The 13,792-nt window shown below is 37.4% G+C and overlaps 1 protein-coding gene across 4 annotated transcripts in view; it reads left to right on the plus strand.

Annotated features, from left to right (window-relative positions):
* Positions 1 to 13,792, plus strand: part of LOC309507917 (uncharacterized protein) — an 87,619-nt gene that overhangs the window by 2,102 nt on the left and 71,725 nt on the right. Inside the window, exons 2-3 of one of the 4 annotated variants that reach the window (XR_014209296.1) lie at positions 5,872 to 7,440; positions 9,496 to 11,294. The gene's annotated coding sequence lies outside the window, so the exon portion shown is untranslated. Of the gene's footprint in view, positions 1 to 5,871; positions 7,441 to 9,495; positions 11,295 to 13,792 lie in introns of those variants that run through there. The other 3 variants (XR_014209297.1, XM_082182373.1, XR_014209295.1) reach the window with 3 other exon arrangements.

Raw genomic sequence — 13,792 nt, forward strand, 5'->3', positions numbered from 1 at the left:
GTGTTCTCTGTTGATTTGATAACAAATTCAGCTGAAGATACACAAAGAAATAAATGAAAATACATGTTTTTCATTAAGTTCTTTAATGAGGAGTTCAGGTGTATAACAATGAGTTGTCACCCCACAAAAAAAAAATAAAAATGATGCAAATAAGTACATAGGTAAATAATAATAATTAAAAAAAAATGTACTGCATTCATTGAATCAATTAATTTATTGATCATGCCTCTCAATTACATCTGGCCAGAGAATTTCATCAACATCACAGCAAATATTTTCACGAGTCATGCATCGTGGGAAAAAAAACGCCTTGAATGCTGTTTCCATCCTTGACATGCTTGTGCCCCAATATCTCCACAGGCCTCTTCCATCAATTGAAGAAGACTTACTTGGTTGTAAGGGTTGCGATCATGTACTTTCCATCTCCAAGAGGAGAAGAATTCCTCAACTGGATTCAGGAAAGGAGAATATGGTGGAAGGAACACCATCCTGAAATGTGGGTGATTCTCAAAATGAAGTTTTATTAACTAAGTTCGGGAGGAGCACATTCAGATAATTAACACGAGTGGAGCACTCACACAGCAATCAATGATAAGAGGGTATATATAGACTCAGCAGTCTTACCTCGATCCATTGACAGTTTGCAGCATCCCCCCACCACCCCTTCTCCACACTTCTAGTTCTAAACACTTACATGCGGGGGGAGTGCTCTGGGTTCGGGCTGAATTCCGAGCTCGGAGCCCTCCCTCCGGACAGCACGCCAAATACGCATTAAATCTTACTCCCTCAAAATTGTATGTAAGTGTGAACTCGTGAACCACTCTCGCACTAGTGCGAACTAGTGAATGGTGGAATTGGACATTGTCCCAAACAACTACAAAATTTCGCACCATTTGCTCCTGATCACCCTGCGGAAAGAGGATTTCATTGAGGAGGTTTAAAAAATGTAGAAGCCATGCTGTGTTGTATGGTCCCAAGATAGCATTGTGTGCCACAACACCAGTTGTAGAAATTGTGGCACAGAGAGTGTTGTTGCCTCCTCGTTGGCCAGGGACATTGACTGGCCAATCACATTTCTCCCTCTTCTCTTCTGATTGCAGTCAAAACTACTGTGAAACTGTTGCTGAAGTTTGAGTTCACACTTTGAAGCAGCAGTATACATAGATATGCCTAAATCTTTTCACTTACAGTGGCATGGAATAGTTTATGGACACATACTTAAAATTCAGGAAAAATATATCTTTGTTTTGACAGTAAAAGTGCAGTAATTGGGTTGCATACACTTGAGCAAACTGGAATCGCAACTCCTTCACTCTAACGGAGTTCCTCTCAAAGGGCACTTTGTATACTTGCTTCATTCGGATTGCATTTCTCCTTAGAACATGATCAATTGTGGAGAGATTGCATTGGTGGATATTGTGGAACAGTTGATTGTCCTGTGTTATTCTTTGCTGAATTTCTTTGAGGCGGAGGGTGTTGTTCTGGACCACCATGTTAACAATGGCATGCTCTTGTTCAATTGAAAGAAGTCTTGTTCGTCCACCTGAATGTTCTCTAACTTCAATTCTGAAAAATGTTTGGACAAGCAGGAACATTTACTGTAGAAATCTAGACCCATGTCAAACATGGACTCTCATTGTAGAAGTAGAATGATATAGTTACTTACAGGTTTATCCCTCTGAAATGTGCGGATAATTGAAGCCACTGTGGATCTGTTTATATTGGGGTGAACTCTCTGCCCAGCTTCTCTCAGTGAGAGACCATGATTTATGACATTGTAAAGGCCCAAAGACGGAATCCAACGGTCTGGGCGAAGGGATAATGCGTGTATGTCTTTTCAGTGCTCCAGTGAAGTTCAGTATTACTTTAGCTCTACGCTTAATCTGACTCCAATTTCAAATCATAATCAAATTTAGATCATGTTTCTTATTAGAAAATAGTCATAAATATTGATTATTAATTAATTTAGATCTTTGATTATTCTGAGTATCCCATACTTTCAATTATTCATTCATTGATCATTCCGATGCCACAAAGAGTCACACGCCCCAGGTTTATGTGGATTTCACGGACACAGCCTCGCCAGTCTGATCTTGGTCAGAGAGTGTAGAGTTTGCTAATGCCTCTTAAGTCGGTTGCCTTCTGCTCACTCATACAAAAAAGTGTCGTTTATTTACTCACTTCCTTACAACTTGCCAAGTCAGTGATAGACAGAAATGAAAAGGTCTTCAGATGACGTGCCTACTGCTCCGTTCATATGCGCCTTTAGTTTGATCTATCCTGGACACAGAGCTGCGGTAGCGCCAGCTTCCTCATAGTCTACTAAAATAATGATTTCAGAAAACTTCAGAATAAATCAAGATGTAACATTTATTTATTATCAGGTAAAAATGTATCATGCCAATTACACAAGTAAATACCTATCAAATTGTTTGGCCCTGAACATTGTGCTTTCCCTTTGTTACAGTTTTTTCCAACTGCTTACACACAAAATCTTTTCATGTCACACGATTTTGGAAACCTCTCACTCAAAGTGCAAAACTTTACAAAATAAGCTATTTCTCAGCCTTTGACTCAGTTTTCAATTGCATTAAACACTTTTTTCAAAACACTACACACAATTCTCTACCTAAAACACAAAAATCTAACAGGAAGTGACTTGCTTTCCTTTTCCAAACACGACCAATCAAAATGCTACACTTATAAAAAGGAGTGTAAGCAGGAAAAAAGGAGACATAGTTTTGAAAACGTGTGTAAGCAGTTGGAAAAAACTGTAACAGCACTGACTGCTCAATAGATTTTGACTGGTTGCAGGTTCATATCAACAAAAAGCAAGAATTACAGTATCACAGAGACAAAGGACAAGTTTGTGAGATGCAGGGTACAGTACTGTAAAAATAGGGTACAAGGAGGAGGAAGAACAAAAACAATTTGCAAAGAGCAAAGCAGAGTAGAAATTTCTGATCAATTTTGAGCTACTGTGATAGAACATGTTTTCGTTCATCAAAAGACAATGACGGAGATTAAATATTTACTTCTCCCTGAGAACTATACAGTGGGTACGGAAAGTATTCAGACCCCCTTACATTTTTCACTCTTTGTTATATTGCAGCCATTTGCTAAAATCATTTAAGTTCTTTTTTTTTCCTCATTATTGTACACACAGCACCCCACATTGACAGAAAAACACAGAATTGTTGACATTTTTGCACATTTATTAAAAAAGAAAAACTGCATGGTCCTAAGTATCCAGACCCTTTGCTGTGACACTCATATATTTAACTCAGGTGCTGTCCATTTCTTCTGATCATCCTTGAGATGGTTCTACACCTTCATTTGAGTCCAGCTGTGTTTGATTATACTGATTGGGCTTGATTAGGAAAGCCACACACCTGTCTATATAAGACCTTACAGCTCACAGTATATGTCAGAGCAAATGAGAATCATGAGGTCAAAGGAACTGCCTGAAGAGCTCAGAGACAGAATTGTGGCAAGGCACAGATCTGGCCAAGGTTACAAAAAAATGTCTGCTGCACTTAAGGTTCCTAAGAGCACAGTGGCCTCCACAATCCTTAAATGGAAGATGTTTGGGACGACCAGAACCCTTCCTAGAGCTGGCCGTCCGGCCAAACTGAGCTATCGGGGGAGAAGAGCCTTGGTGAGAGAGGTAAAGAAGAACCCAAAGATCACTGTGGCTGAGCTCCAGAGATGCAGTCGGGATATGGGAGAAAGTTGTAGTAAGTCAACCATCACTGCAGCCATCCACCAGTCGGGGCTTTATGGCAGAGTGGCCGGACGGAAGCCTCTCCTCAGTGCAAGACACATGAAAGCACACCTGAAGGACTTCAAGATGGTGATAAATAAGATTCTCTGGTCTGATGAGACCAATATAGAACTTTTTGGCCTTAATTCTAAGCGGTATGTGTGGAGAAAACCAGGCACTGCTCATCACCTGTCCAATACACTCTCAACAGTGAAGCATGGTGGTGGCAGCATCATGCTGTGGGGGTGTTTTTCAGCTGCAGGGACAGGACGACTGGTTGCAATCGAGGGAAAGATGAATGCGGCCAAGTACAGGGATATCCTGGACGAAAACCTTCTCCAGAGTGCTCTGGACCTCAGACTGGGCCGAAGGTTCACCTTCCAACAAGACAATGACCCTAAGCACACAGCTAAAATAACTAAGGAGTGGCTTCACAACAACTCCGTGACTGTTCTTGAATGGCCCAGACAGAGCCCTGACTTAAACCCAGTTGAGCATCTCTGGAGAGACCTGAAAATGGCTGTCCACCAACGTTTACCATCCAACCTGACAGAACTGGAGAGGATCTGCAAGGAGGAATGGCAGAGGATACCCAAATCCAGGTGTGAAAAACTTGTTGCATCTTTCCCAAAAAGACTCATGGCTGTATTAGATCAAAAGGGTACTTCTACTAAATACTGAGCAAAGGGTCTGAATACTTAGGACCATGTGATATTTCAGGTTTTCTTTTTTACAGTTTTTCTCAATTGTTTACACACATTTTCTGGTACTTGAGACACAATGACCACAACATGTAACTCATTCACCAACCCCCTGAACCAGTTCTGCTAAACTACAAGCACAATTCCTGCTTTACACTCAAATTGTACTTCTAAAACACACTTTTCTCATAACACTACACACAATTATCTGCTTTTGGCACAATTTTCATGCAGAAAATCTCTTGTTTTCACAAGGAACACACTGCCATTCAAATATGCACACTGACTCATCACATGGGCAAACACCCGTCACACAGTTTTACAATTAGCAATCAGAGCTTTAGCATAAAAGGGCCACAGGTGAGCTCTTCAGTGGAGCAATGGATGCCAACATTGGATTTTTATTTTTATTTATTTTTTACTGTAACTGTATACAGTAAATTCTTCTGTTGTTTTGTATGTAGATCACTGTATGTGCAACTTTGTGTTGGTTGGGATGTACACGGTGTACATTGTTTTTGTGGGGAAAATAAAATATATTTGTTATCATGTATTTGTGTGTTCTGAGTATAAAAAACAATATTCTCAAATATTTTACAACACACTTATGTATGTACTGTCTGTAGTAAGTGTAACACTGAACAAAAAAAAGGCCTAAGTCATTATGATGAATGGAGAAGAAGTGTTTTACATTCATCATAGTGTTTTACACTGAGCACATCAGTGTTCAACTGGTTCTTATAAATGTCTATTCATATGATGGTTTGTGTGTGTCATTTGAAAACAAAATACCATTTTGAGAAGAAATAACATTGTTTTGAATGTAAAGTTTCATTTTGCAGGAGAATTGAGGGGTTTTGCCCATTGTGTGTGTTTTTTTGGATTTGTGTGTAGAGTTCTGAGAATATGAGGCATGCTTTCAGAAAATGTGTGTAAACAATCGAGAAAAACTGTAATAAATGTGCAAAAATGTCAACAATTCTGTGTTTTTCTGTCAATGTGGGGTGCTGTGTGTACAATAATGAGGGAAAAAAATGAACTTAAATGATTTTAGCAAATGGCTGCAATATAACAAAGAGTGAAAAATTTAAGGGGGTCTGAATACTTTCCGTACCCACTGTATGTTTCGAACAATGTGTTTTCTGTTTTTTTGGTGTATTGTTTACTGACTGCTTGATAGTGTATATCATTTTGATCACTTTGTTTATGATTTGAGAGCAGTGTTTGATTTTGAACACCGGTAAAACTGTTCTGAGGCGAAAGTTTCATTTTGCGAGAGGAGTCAGAGGTTTTGTGAATAGTGCTTGAAGATGAGGTTTTGTGTTTAATGTTTTCAGAAAATGGAGCAAGGTTTCAGAAATTGTGTTTTAGCAATTGAGAAAACTGTATTTTATCTCTTCCACACAGAGATCATGTTTTCATCTGACGGGAGACATCGAAGATCTCAAGATCTGCATCTTTTGACCAGATTTAAAGCAGACCAAATATTAAACTCTTGTGTTTCTCTTCGCTGTCACACTTAAGCCAGACAACTGTGATTAAATCTGTCACACTAGTTTATATGTATCTGCATATGCGTGTTTATTGAAAATCAATTTCTGGATAAAGCCTGTATTTCTATATAGTTTCTATATATCACTTTCTATATAAACCATAAATTCTTGCCTACAAAAAAGAAAAATCTTAATATATATTATTGTTCTCTTCTTGTTTTCTGTTCCTGAGATCATTTTAAAAATAAAACCTACACTGCTGCGTTTTGTCATTTTGCTCATCATTTATTTCAACCTGACATTTTAATGAACTTTTATTGATGGTTAAATGTCAGAATAAAAAGCTAGAATTGAATAAACTTTAACAAAAGCGTATGTGACCTAATGAAAGTAATGTATAGCCTATTGAACAAGACAAACAGGCAGTTTGCATAAAAAAAACCCAACCCAGTCACACTAAATGCGTCTCTATAGCACACTGTGTTTATCGTGCAAGTTTTACGCGAACATTAGTTTTTACGTGCATAGGATACGCATGAGTAGGTAAAGGGTAGGTTTAGTAGTGGTGTGGGGTGCGTGTGTATTACACGCAATAAAGTGCGTATCATATGCACGTAAAAACTCATTTCGCGTATAAATTGCAAGACAAACACAATGCGTGCTATAGAGACGCATGAACACAAATGTGATTCATTTTGCCCATTTCCTCTTTTTAGTTTTTCCTGATCCCACCCTCTGTTCTCTCTTCTCTGTTCTCCTGTCTAAACACCTTTGACTATAATGTTGCTACATCCACAAAATCTGATATATTGACACTTTGAGCTTTGTGTTTTGAGGTTTGTACTTTGTTCACTGCGAACGGAGATACTGTTAGTCACGTGACTAAACCCTTCTGGAAAACATGAACATGTTGATTCATTTTCATCTTGGCAAATCTGTGCTGGGTTTCCGCTGAGCAAGTTCCTGCCTTCTTCCCTGACTTGTCATTGTGAAAGAATCTGTCTTGTAATGGAGAAGAACAAATGTCGTAAGGGAAAAGTAGAAGAAATGGCAGCGGTCAGAGACATGTATGAAGGACTGAATGTTGGAAGCATGACTGAAATGGAACAAAAGAGACACAGAGACACCCAGCTGAACCAACATCCAGATGTTCTCTTCAGGGTTTATAGACGAGGCCGTCTGCATGTTCTGCTCTTCAGACCCACGAATGGCTGCCAGTGGATGCAAATGTTCAGAGATGGACATCAAAACCTCTTCGCTCAGTGGAGTATCAGACATGTTTACCAGCAGGTTCGGGATGTGATCAATGTCTCTGGAAGTCTGGAGGAATTGCAAAGATTCTGTGACAGGTTTCCAGATCAGCTGCAGGAGTTTCATGACAGTGAGGAAGAAATTGAAGATCTGAGAGCAAGAATTCAAGACCTTGAATTAGAAAACAGAAGACTTAGAAAAGACATCAATAAAGGTCTGCCAAAGATGTGAGGTAAACAAAATAATAATAAAATTCAAGCTTATTCTTTTTAAACAGCTTAGAAAGTGCATGTTGTGTTTTGTGAATAACGGGAGACTGGAGTTGGTTGGCACAGCTGGTTCATTTCTGATACGATCCGCGGCTGATCGAGTAATAAAAAATAGCATTCCAAAAATCGCGAGTGGATATGAGAGATAAATCATTAATGTGTTGATTTTAATGAAAACATGAACTCGCATTTCAGGTGAAACGCAACGAACGAGCGCGTCACTATTTTACTTTCATTTTCAACAACAACAGCAACGCCGGCTATCTCTCTTCAGGGAAACGATCAAGGAAAATATAATCCTATATTTAAAACCTTCCACACATGCTAGCATGACTAAACGTAGTGTATTTACTAGTTGCCATATCAACAATATAGCCTAGAGAAAGGGGAAAAAATGCGCCAAAGTTAAAAAAAAAAATCTTTGGAAGATATCACTACATTTATTTAGCGTTTATTTAAAATGAGACAAGCTGCTATTATTTTAATCTTATATCTGTTATTTCACAGTTGAGATAGTCCTTTAATGCTGATCTGACCAGGAGAAGACACTCGCAGAGTTTAAATCCCAGTTGTTCAGGCGGGGCATGTTGTCACACTGCGTTACAATGAGCCGCTATTAGAACTATGCTATTCTATTCTACACTTTTATGAATTCTATTGAGAAACCATTAGAAAAGATGAATAAAGACTAAGAGTCAGAAATTATTAATTATTATTATATGTTTTGAACTATGCTGTATAGCTGTGTTTCGCAGTGTATGTTGTCAAACTCAAAAATTACTTTATTTTGAATTAATAAAAATGCCATTAGGCCTATTTTATATGAAAAAAGTTGATGTATTTTATTGAGAAAATATTTTAGTTTGTCTTTAAATTGTATATTTTTTTGATTAGATCAGAAAACATTTTATTCTGTAATATGGTCATGTTATAATATACCCCACCTATGGGGCATGTGTTGTCACATTTCACTTATTCCCTTCTTTCAGGGTAAATCAAGAAAAAAAAGTATAAACCGTATTAATGAAACAAAACCACATAATTGTACTAAACGTGTGAAAGTAATGAGAAAAAAAAAAAAATACTCTGAACCCAAAGTGAATTAACACAAACTGAGAAATTCAGAAAGTGTCAGGTTGTGCCCCGCTCTCCTCTTCCTCCTAGAGGTCATAAAACATAAAGGAACCTATACTTGAAATAATAACTTGACAGCTTTAACTAAATTTTCCATAATTTGGTTTAATTTATGCAAGTTCAACTGAGTTCAAGTCAACGGAAGCAACATAAAGGGCTTCATTTTATTTAGGCTATCATCAGATAATTTGAAGATCAAAGACATCAGCACTGTAATATAATCTTTGCACTAAGTTTAAAAAGGCGATAGATTCTATTTACACTAAGAGAAAATAGTGATAGATTGATCCGTGCATCTCTAGTAACATCTAAATATAGAGGGGGTGGGATGGTTTATTCATTTAAACCATCTTCAAACTGTCTTTTAACGTGCGAGTAACCGGCCACATTTGCCAGAGCTACAGTAAATATGCATTAACAAAGATGAAGTTAAACCAAACGCTCATTCAAGAACACTAATACTAAAACAAAGAGTTCAGTCCTGTAGACCGTATGAGCCAGAGACACGGATGCGCCGCCATCTTTAGAATATTTGTCTTTGAACTTCCGTTTTAGCGGTAGTTCAGTATATCTCTATGGCATCGCTGTGGAAGAGAAATTAGCTGGTGAAGTGGATTTACTTATTGTAGAGTTAACGAGTTATCGCGAGCATTGTGATGTTTAAAGCAGATGTCTTAACATATGTCAGACCGGGAAGATTTTAAAATGGGCAGTTCATTCATAAATTCTTAAAGGGGTCATATAATGGTACATGCACTTTTACAAGTTGATTGTATTGAAATGTGTGTTGGCAGTGCCTGTACACAACCATCATAAAATGATAAAAATCCATCCAGTGTTTTTTTTTTAATCTTCTTATATGTTTTCCCCTCTCTCAAATCAAGCCGTTCGACTGTGTGAGGTCACAAAATCGACGCCCCTCCCACGATTGTTGATTGACAGCAGCGTTTCAACACAGACCCGCCCACGCTCGTGAGCGATCTGTCAATCATAGTCCGCGCGTCATTGTTGATACGCTGGAGCACTGTCTATGAGCAGAATGGCGTCTAAGCGATTGTGGTGTTCTGTTCTTGGGAGTAATAAGGAACACAGCATCATTTTGATGATGTTCCTAAATCCGAACCGCTGAAGACGCAGTGGCTGAGTTTTGTTTTCGAAGGGAATATTCCCCACGATCAACGTCAATGCTGTCATGTTTGCGCGAATCATTTCACACACCAGACTGCTTTACACACAAGGGTCAGTAAAGCTGGTTTTGCTAAGAAGCTGCTCCTGAAAAAAGGATCGGCAACTATTCGTGCTCCTGCTGCACCTCCAGAAGAACTGAAGTGAGTGTACCGTTTTATTAACCTTTATATTAATATTTATATTAATCTTTGCAAATCGCTTGCACGCTTCACATTACGTCATGTTTTCTATGTACAATGTTCTCAATATAATTCATAATCCCACGTTTATAATGAACGACGCGTTATGGTTATTGTGTTATGGTTATAACAAACGGTGTAAGCACAGAACAGAGGGGCGGGGTGAGCAAAGCTCATTATCATTTAAAGACACATGCACTTAAACGGCGTGCTGAAAACAGAGCTGTTTTTGACCAGGTAAAATTAGTGTTTTCTTACAATACTAATGAGAATTTTTAATTAAAGTATATTACAAACTTTTAATTTAGACCCTAAAGAATCATATTAGCTTGTACAAAAATGGCATTAAATGACCCCTTTAAGATCGCTGTGGAAATACAGACCAGAGCGCACTGCTGAAAACGGGCAGGGCTACAGAAGGTCTTACAGATAACACGAGTCAACATGTGCATGTGAAAGCTGTAATTCATCGTCTATTCGCATGCATATTTTCATGCATGTTTACTCTTTAATGATAGACATAAAATAATGAATATATTAGCTGTTGATTTGTTTTAGCTACATCTTCCACACAGAGAGCATGTTAAGAGGAAGGCCTGCTTCATTTCAGCGTTTCTCTGAAGGATCGAAGGGTTTTCAATATCAACCTGTGTTTTACTTTAAGAAAGCAAGCATTACATTGGTGATGTTTCCTTTTCTTTTGAAGGAGTGTGATCTGGAACGGGAACGGCCTACGAACTCCTTGTGAGTCTTGAAGCTGATTTCTGCCTGATGAAACTGCAAACTATCTTCAGTAAAAAAATATCTTCAATTTATTATAATTCTGACTCTAGTCTTATACTGACTGCACTTCTAACTCCTGGTCTTCATTAATCATATCTGGTCCTAGTCTTTAACTGAAAATTCCCTAACACTTTGTTTTATATTTAATTTCATAATCATTTATAATCATTTATCATTTATGTAGTTGTCATTAGATTTATCATTTATTCATATTATCATTATTATTATTATTATTCAGTTTACATCATTTATTAATTTAGTCATATAATCATTTTATTATAATTCATGTATGTCATTTTATGTTTTTATTGGCAGCTGCTATTTGCACTAAGTACAAATAAACTAAAATATAAAAATACAATGGGGCATGTTGTCACAATGGGAAGCTGCCATTAAATTGTCATATTATTATTGTTCATTTGTTTATCAACAAGCTTGTATAACATATGGTGATATTGAAATTTTAGTTTAGTTTCAGACCAAAATTTGTAGTGATATTCTCATTTTCTAATAAAGATTTCCAGTTTTTTAACAACATCATGATCATGCACTCTTCATTACTCTGGACGACAACACTGTAAACTGGTGTATACATATCAAGTATATTAGTGGAAATGGGTTGGGGAGTTCAGGAAGTAATCCAACAATGAATTCCTGTGACTGATTCTGTGTTTGTTTTTGTGACCAGCATGAGTCTGTGGCCACATTTGTTCCTTTGGCACAATATATTACTGTAAAAAGTGTTCAGTTCACTTACTTAAAACAAATGAGTAAACCTGTTGCCTTAAAATTATTAAGTAAATAAACTCAATGCTTAATTGAAAAAATAAGTTATGTGAACTTGACAATTCCACATTTCTGAAGTTTATTTACTTAATAATTTTAAGGCAACGGGTTTACTCCATTTTTTTAAGTTACAGGATGGCTGTAAAGTGACATGAAATAACCAGTAAGAAAGTGATGTGTAAATATAAGGGATCTAAGATGAGAAAGAGGACAGTAGCTGTATTTAGAATGAATAAAAAGAGAAAAAACACTAAAACATGAACACATCATGAAGAAAGATGTCAAAGTTGATGAACTCTCTCACAGCAAGAACATTCACATGCAGAACTTGCACATTTTCCCAGAGAATTTTAAACACACAGTATAGTATGGAGATCAGAAGCATTTATTTTGAATAAAAACATAATTTCAACACTGCAAAGTAATATCATTGTGTTATACAGACCAACGGTAAGTTACGCTGTTCATTTTTTTCATGCATAATGGCTGGTGAAATATTATTTTAGTGATATTACTGATTATTTATTATATGATAATTAAAGAATAGGAATATCATCCTTCCTGTAGCTAATAATGGGACAGTGATCAGATCTCGTGTCTTTCTTTAATATTTTTAATATAACATGTTTGTGCCTGTCAGGTGTCTGTGGAAAAGTGCTGGTGTTTCCATTGAAAGGAACATGGAGACCCTCCTCTAAACTCTAGTATCCAGACATTAGAGTATTTGTAGCTCATGGAGGAACCTATTGAGTTTAGCCATTTATCATGATGTTAAAGTGGTTGGACTGACACTTTTTTAAAGCAATATTACAATCTCAACTAAAAGAGAAGGGCTGCAAAGATACTGTCCTTAAGTGCTGTCAGTGAGGATATCTTTTCTGAAACAGAGCTTATAGAGCCATCCTACAGAACAAGCATGTCTCCTCCACTCCATCAAATCCATTAGACAGCGCCCTCTTCTGGATGGAGTTTGTCATGAAACAGAGGCGCTGCTCACCTCAAATGCCCCGTAGGCAAGGCTTTTTCCTTAACATTGAGTGATTCCATTAATAAAAAAAAAGTAAGCCCTCAATACCATTTGATTGAGGTATGTTTCATGAAGCCAGAATGTTAAGCTATTAAACAAAATATTTTTGTGTCATATCTGTGGTTTGTTTATTTGCAATAGAGTAAAACAATCTGGGTGTACATCCTTTAAGTGTGGTGATTCCAGGTCAAGAAAATATGATCATACAACACCAATTTTATCATCTTTACACTGGTTATCTATTAAGTTCTGTATCAATTATAAAGTATTTTCTACTGACCTATAAGGGCCTAAATGGTTCAGCTCCTGATATTTAACTAATCTTCTATCTACAATCCATCACGCTCTTTAAGATCATAAAAACTCTGTGCTTCTGATAGTACCTAGAATATCTAAGTCCATAAAGGTGGGAGAGCGTTTTCCCATTTGGCTCCTAAACTCTGGAATAGCCTTCTGTCACAGTGTCTGGTTTGTGTTTCCCCGGGTGTCCACTAGAGGTCTCTTTCCCTCACTGTCACCTTTACTTCTGGAACTGCATTTCCCACAATCCTTTGTCTGTTCTCATCACTCATCATTGCACGCAGCTGTTCCTCATTACATCATTAGTTTCTGTGTATTTATACCCTGTCTGGTTAGTATTTGTCACGGAGTCATCATATTGTCACCACACGTCTGAGGTCAGGTTCTTGTTTTGTTTCTTGTTTTGTTTCTTGTTTTGTTTCTTGTTTTGTTTCGCTAACATGGATTTTGAACCTTGCCTGGATGACGACGAATTGGATTACGCTTTAATAAATCATTACCATCACACTGCTTTTGGACCTATTTTCCTGTGTGTCCCCGTGACACCTTCCTGATGATGTTCAAGGCTCAGACTCACTCTCCCAGTTTAAATCTAGATTAAAGACGCATATCTCATACTGTATAATGCATCTCAAAACCGTATACTCCAGATATCAGATCAAATGCACATGATTATCTATGCTTAATGTTATGAACAGCAGTGACGCTAATTATTTTTGACTTGCTTCTGTTTTATCTTGGGATGCCCATCCTGAGGTAACTAGAGAATATGTCAGGTCCAGTTTGGATCCTAACCGTATTATGAAGACTTCAGATGAAGCAAACTCTGAATCAACATGCACCAATGCTATTTTTTTCTATATATCTTAATCAATTGTTAAGATGTATTCCCTGCCTCAATGAGCTCATTGTTTCTGC

Source organism: Leuciscus leuciscus (genome assembly GCF_965113295.1).
Source record: "Leuciscus leuciscus genome assembly, chromosome: 10".
Lineage (NCBI taxonomy): Eukaryota > Metazoa > Chordata > Actinopteri > Cypriniformes > Leuciscidae > Leuciscus > Leuciscus leuciscus.